Source organism: Nannospalax galili, unplaced genomic scaffold, assembly GCF_000622305.1.
Source record: "Nannospalax galili isolate Female #2095 unplaced genomic scaffold, S.galili_v1.0 scaffold380, whole genome shotgun sequence".
In the NCBI taxonomy this organism is placed as follows: Eukaryota; Metazoa; Chordata; class Mammalia; order Rodentia; family Spalacidae; genus Nannospalax; species Nannospalax galili.
The window spans coordinates 3,211,998-3,219,431 of NW_008348568.1; the positions used below are offsets into that span (position 1 = coordinate 3,211,998).

General features: G+C 39.7%; 1 non-coding gene across 1 annotated transcript; it reads left to right on the forward strand.

Annotated features, from left to right (window-relative positions):
• The first annotated feature begins 1,024 nt into the window (after positions 1-1,024).
• Positions 1,025-1,241, forward strand: LOC115072423. The gene has a single exon (XR_003851485.1). It is a non-coding gene; the product is annotated as a small nucleolar RNA U3 (small nucleolar RNA).
• Positions 1,242-7,434: the final 6,193 nt, after the last annotated feature.

A 7,434-nucleotide genomic window follows, 5' to 3' on the forward strand; every position in this document is an offset into this window, starting at 1 on the left:
AAAATAAACAAATAGCAAGAAAATATGGGGCTTTGCAAGCTCAAACAAGATCAAATCCCAGCATAGACATGGGGCAGTGGGTAAGAAATCCCAACCCATCCTAAGGAAATTTAAGCAACTCATGGGTGCTGGGAGAGGGAGAGAAAATGTCTTTCAAGGATGGGACTCTTGGTAGGTTAACCAGGCTCCAGTGGATAGACCCACACTGAAGGACACAAGAAAATATGGGGCTTTGCAAGCTCAAACAAGATCAAATCCCAGCATAGACATGGGGCAGTGGGTAAGAAATCCCAACCCATCCTAAGGAAATTTAAGCAACTCATGGGTGCTGGGAGAGGGAGAGAAAATGTCTTTCAAGGATGGGACTCTTGGTAGGTTAACCAGGCTCCAGTGGATAGACCCACACTGAAGGACATTTCGGGACACAAATGAGACTTTATAGGATATATTATTTATTTAATAGAGTACATTAAATTGGGCAAGGGTGTTAAGGGAAGGTGCAGATAGGGCAGGGGATCTGAACATCCTCAATGTATATGAAAATCATGAAAATTAATTGAAATATCAAAAAATACTTCAAAAAATATGGGGTTGGAGAGATGGTTACGCAGTTAAGAGCACTTACTATTTCTGAAGAGAACCTGGGTTTGGTTCTCAGCACCCACATGTTGCCTCAAAACCATCTGTAACTTAGGTTTCAGGGGATTTGGCGCACTCTCCTGACCTCTGACATCAGTCAAGCACATGGTGCACTTAACACACATGTAGGCAAACACTCATACACATAAAAAGAAATGAATCTTAAAGAAAGAAAAATTTAAAATGTGTTTTATAGATTCTGGATAAATCACCTAAATTTATATGAAGAATATAAAAGACTCCACCAGGTCATGGCCAAATGAAAAAGACAGCAGCTGTAAGAAGGCAAAGCCCCAGGGAAGGGCTGTGTGTCTATTGCTTTAATCTTCACAACAGTGCCTGGCCGAGGTGATGCTCAATATATTTCATTGTAATTGTTATAATGAACACTATACTTTCAGGGATCATTTCCATAGTTCATTACTAGAGAAGTTTCTCTGACTGTATAGAGTACCAGAGTCCAGGAGAAGGGGACGTAGCTTTCTCTCCCGTGCCCAAAGCCGGCTCTTGGTGTTGCTTTTCTGTTGCAACTGCCATCTGCCATTGATGATTGCTCTTCTCTCCTTTGGGAGAGCAGAGGGAGAGGATGCTGTCTGAGCGGGAAAAGATTGTTAATATGCATATTAACTATACAAATTAGTGGGATTTCCTATGGCATTTCAGTGTTTACATGCATTGTGCTTTCATCCTCTTCAATCTCCCCTCTGCCCTCTCATACATTTTTTAAAATTATTTTTATTTTATGTGTATGTGTGTATTGTCTGCATGTAGGTAAGTGCACCTGTGTCATGCAATGCCCATGGAGGTCAGAAGAGGCTGTAGGATCCCCTGGGACTGGAGTCATGGACGGTTGTTAGTTGCCATGTGGGTGCTGGGATTCGAACCTGGGTCTTCTGCAAGAACAACCAGTGTTCTTAACCACTGAGCCATCTCTCCGGCCCATCATATATTTTTAAACAAAATAAATGAATAATTACATTATACCAGGAAACGCTTTTTAGTTTTTATTGAGATATCATTGAAAAAATTCTACATACTTAAGACACGCTGCTTCAGGATTGGATACGTGTGAGCTAATCATCACAGTAAGCTAATTAGCATATCTGCAGTTTCTCATAGCTGGGATTATATTTCATTATCTTCTTTTCAACATGCCATTAATGACCACTTAACTCCAGGATGTTATTTCTTCTTTGTGTCTTTTATAGATTTTTTTCAGAGGCGAAAGTACAAACTTGGAGAAAATGAAGCATTCTGAGGTGGATTCTTCCTGGGGAGGAATGGGGAGAAAAAAGATGGGAGATGAGAAGCAAGGTCGTATCATAGCTAGAGGGCAATCCTAAAATCAGGTTGCCTGGGCTAGATTCCTGGCACTACCCCTTACTAGCTATGTTTCTTGAAGTTTATTTGCTATTGTCTGAACACTGAATTTCTATGCAAAGAACAAACTCCACAACATCCTCAGGAGAAAATTGTAGTTTTAATGTAATTTAAATATACCAATAAACCTGTGATATAATGAACTCCTGGCACATGGTGTGTGTTTAATAAATGCTAAGTTTTTGCTTTTTTTGTTGTTCGTTGTCTATGTTTTCTTTTATCATTAAGGAATATTTTATTACTATGTTTACTCCATTTCTTTTTCAAAAACATTTTCACTTTTTGTGATTTACATATAATGTAATTTGATGGTATTTAGATTCCCTCCCTATTTGTACTTCCTCTTATTGCCCCCCCCATTATAACATATATATTAAAACCTGAAAAGTCTACTTTGTGTCCCTAAATATCCTTCACAGTGGTACCATCTATTGGAGCCTGGCTAACCCATCAAGAGTCCTATTCTTGTAAGAGATTGAATCTCCTCCTCCTAGCAGTCATCAGTTGCCAGAAGATCCTGAGGCTGACTCGGGGACTCTTCCTCACTTCTTCATGTTCAGACTGGAATTTTCTTGGGTTTGTATTTCAGGATTTCTTGAAATCTCTATTATCACATATGTAGAGAATCTGAAAAACCTGACAAAACAAATCCTGGAATTGACAACTAATTATAGCAAGGTTTTGGCCCATAATGTTAACATGTGAAAGTCAACAGTGTTCTTGCACACCAGTAGTGAAAAAGAGGAATTTAAATGTGAAACAGTGCCGTCATTCACACTGGCACCAAAAAAAAAAAAACGAAATGTTTATGTATAAACTTAGCAAACATGTATGGGATTTGTAGGAGAACACATGCAAAATTTTGATAAATGATATCAAAGAAGATGAATAAATGGAGAGACTTCCTGTTTATGGGTAGGAAGACTTAGTATTTTCATTTCCTCACAGTATGATCTATAGATTTAATATGCTCCAATTAAAATCACATGAAACATCTTTGTGAATATAAGTAAACAGATTTTAAAGTTTACGAGGAAGATGAAAAATAACTCAAACAGCCAACTCAGTACTAAAGAAAAGTCTAGTTAGAGGACAAACTTCACAACTTTAAGACCTTCTATAAAGCCATAGTAATAAAAACAATGTCACATTGGCCACAGACTAGACAAATGAATGAAGGGAACAGAAAGCCCATAAATAGCTCCACATAAATACAATCAAGTCATCTCCACCAAAGGACACAAAGAACTGCAATACAGTAATGACTTTTTTTTTTTTTTCAAAAATGATGTTTGAAAAACCTGACACCAGCATGCAAAGAGACAAAAGAAAATCAGAATGTATGCCGATTGTAGAACCATCATAAAAATTAGCTCAAAATAGATCAGAGACCTAAATGGAAAATTCAAAACTGTTCCAGACTGACTTAAGTAGAAAGGAGAAAGAAAACTAAAAATAAGAAAGGAAAAATCTTTTTGAAAGAGAAAATGAGGAGAAAAGAGGAAGGGGATGGAAGCAAGTGGTGGGGGACTGAATGTAGTGGCAGTTTATCTTGGCATTTTCCACAATGGGAGAAAGAGAGAAGCAAATGAACAGACCTCAGGAAAATAAAGTCTAAAAGAAATATGTCAAGCTGATGTTTCTTCAGCTGCCATCAATAAAACGTGTGACTTTACTGGAGTCAAAATGCTAAAACACAGTCTCCTAGTACCTGACAGAGGGGAACTTGTCACTGTGACTGATAGTCCAGGCAGGTCTGTGCCCCCTGGCAGTTCTAGGCAGGTGAGTGGGAGAGCAGGTGACACACCGCATTTCCACTCTGGGGCAGCAGTGCCACACAGTAGAAGGTGCATGGACTTTGACCCTGGACTTGTTTGGATTTGAATCTCAATGCTGCTGCTCTCTACCATTGGTACCTTGGACAAATTCCTTAACCCGCCTGTGCAGAGGTTGCAAAATAAGCTGGCCTGACAAGAGAATTAGAGGAAATGTAAGCAATGTACCTGGCACATAGTGGGTAGTGACTTGCGTTAAGTACTATCACTGATCAATCTTTGAATCATCAACTATTGTTTACTTCCCACAGATTTTGGGAGGGTTCCTTGGATACTGCCTATGTACTCCTCAGTGTTACCCAATGGTACCCTAGAGCTCTGGACAGGTTAATACCCTTCCTAACATGCCCTATACTTCCAGAGATTAAATACAGCTCTAGAGTTTATATGAAGGTGGGGAAAGCAGGCTTTGAAATGAAGTCATTATCTGCTGTTTTCCAGCAAGAGGAGTGAGTCACCATTTCCCTGCCTATCCGTGCATGTGTGTGTGTGTGTGTCTGTGTCTGTGTGTGTGTCTGTGTGCCTGTGTGTGGGAAAAGCAAGGTGAAGAACCTACTTGCTTTTACTTTAGGCTGCCTGACTTTCACCTGCTACCGCAGCAGTGGCTTGTGAAATGGCAAAAATGCAAAGGTTGAATGACCTAATTCAAGCCTGGTGCTTCAGGCAAGAACGTGTATGGGCCTATCTATCTTATACACACATGCAGAGACTGAAAGCAGTCAGCAGGGATTTTGAAACAGGTCCTGGTGGAAAAGAATCCAGATCTCCCAAATCATCTCATTACATAACTTGAGGTTAAAGAAACAAAGCCCTGTGAATGGGTGTGCCTGCATATGCAAACCAGAAAGACACATACAACATACCTAGGGCCCTGCCCTATCCTTACTAAGCAGAAAAGTTAAGGCAATCTGTTTGTCCTAAGTGCAGGAATGTGAATATTCTCTAAGGTGGTCATGTTAGAGAAGAAAAGAGAAACTTAACATCTGTGCACATCAGAGGGCTAAGAGGCTAAGAAACAGGCAGAATGATTGGTGAGATTATGACAGTCTTTAGAATAGTTATTGTTGTGAGCTGAGCATGTTGAAGTAGCAACTTTCAAATCCCGAAGCTCAGACAAAATCAAATTGTTGGTGAGAGGAAGGTTCACCTCTGAGATCTGCTGATGGAGGTTCACATTCAGGGTCAGCAACTTGCTGACAGTGGGAGAGGAGAGAGAAACACGGCCCGGCCTCTCTTCCTGTCACTTGGCCCTATCCCAGGGACCTAGTGTGAGGCAAGAGTCAGGTTACCATTTATCTTCACTTCAGAGGCGTTCACAGTCCACCAGAAATGAATTCCTTCCTCTCATGTGTTTTAGGGCTAGAAACAGATACATACTATACTTGATAGCCAAAAAATAGAAGAGATTATGTATCTGACACAAAAAGAAAAACTCTAGATCTCCCCAGAAAGAAGACAGGAAACAGACTCAAAATGGGAAAGGTCTGTTCTCAAACCCACTGATCCCACTTAAACATTTTTTTAAAAATTAAAAGACTGTGACATCTTGAAACTTTTCTTATTGATTATTATTTAGTCTTTGTGTGTGTGTGTGTGTGTGTGTGTGTGTGTGAGCACACACATGTGTAAGCAGGTGCAAGTTCTGTGCATGTGGAGGTCAGAAGTCAGCATGCGGTCCTCAAATACTCTCCACCTTACTTTTAAGAAGAGTCTCTCAGAGAACCTAGTGCTTACCTATGAGCTAGACTGGCTGACCAACAAACCTCAGAGATCCTTCTGTCTCTGCCTCCCTGGTGCTAGGGTTCCAATGTATGCCACCATGCCTGGATTTTTATTTATCTATTTTTGATAGATAATGGGGGTAAAATTCGGAGAGTCCCAGTGACACAGGGACTTAGCTATTACCAATTTAAATCCCCATAGTCCCTAATTTTTAGTGACCTAGACTGGCTGACCAACAAACCTCAGAGATCCTTCTGTCTCTGCCTCACTGGTGCTAGGGTTCCAATGTATGCCACCATGCCTGGATTTTTATTTATCTATTTTTGATAGATAATGGGGGTAAAATTCGGAGAGTCCCAGTGACACAGGGACTTAGCTATTACCAATTTAAATCCCCATAGTCCCTAATTTTTAATCTCAACAATGCAATGACCATGAAAGGTCATTTAGTTAATATCCTCTGAACCTCAATTTGTCATTGTTCGATCATTGCAAACTACCTAGATAGTATAAATTTTAAATAATTTATGTCCCCTTGCATCTGCACACCCATTTATTGACAGTCAAATAACAGGTTTTTATCAATAAAGCAAAATTTTATGACCAGCATTATAGTTATTGTAGACATTACAATGAGAATGTTTGCTCTTAGAATTCAGTCTAGTGATGAGAGTAGCAAGATCTGAGAAAAGATACAGATACAGATGGAACGTTGAGTTCAGAGGATGGGCTCTATCATAAACATAGGTCCAATTATTCTACAAAGTGGCCACTGTACCAAAGCCAAAGGTGGGGAAGGGAAGCTGTTGAAGACGAGGCTGGAGAGAACAGAGGCCAAACAGTAAGCACAGGTCCACCAGAGCAAAGGTAGAGAAGTGTGAAAGAACTTTGGACTTCTTGAAAAGACCAAGTAACCAAAGGACGTGGACTACAAGGCACAAAGAAGACAAAGAAGAAAATAAAATTTTGGGTATGCTGTTAGCTATTTCAGAACAAAAGGTGAAAGACTTAGTATCAAAAAAAGGTTTGAGAGGTAGATGTGGAACTCCAATCTTTTAGCTCAGACCCTAGAGGTGTGTCCACCATAAAACTGTTTCCCAGATAGCATTCCTGATCTTCAGAAATAGTTGTAAACTATGGAAAGAACTGAAGGACTTATTGTGTTATATTCTGATAATCATATTACATCATATCTTATGAAGCATGTGTATTTTTGATGCTTCTGTGTAGTATACAATCCATAGTTTTGATCAATTAAGAAACCTTAAATCATCCTTTAATATTTGGCTATAAAGTTAGAGTAAGTACTTCCAAAGGTCACTGCTCCCTTTCTGTTGACTGTTCATCTGTCTGCCTAAACATGTTTGGATTCCTCATGTGCACTGTAGTTTACCTTCTCCCTCCTTTTCTCTCTTCCAACTAGTGCCTGCTCTAAAAATATGTCTATACACTTCAAGTCACCAATCTTAAACATTGAATCCACCTTTCTGTGGAGGCCATATACAGAGACAATGTAGGGGCAGTGAAAAAAAGTGCCTAAAAACCCCACGTTATAAGCCATAGCCTTCTGAGTCTTATCACACCAGTTACCCAACTACAGATGCTTTTCACATAACCAGAACCCCAGTCACCAAGATACTGCAACTTCATAAGAAACCCCAAGTCTACACAGCTCAGCTAAGCCGTTACTAAATTCTTGACCAGAAAAAAATCTGAGTGATAATAGATGACAGTGGTCAATTTATGACATTCATTTACTGGGTTGGCAGAAACCAGGCACAGATTGGGAATGGTGTTTTGACTGGAAAATCCAAATGAAACAAAATGCTGAGTTTTGCAATGTCTTCTTCTCTGTATC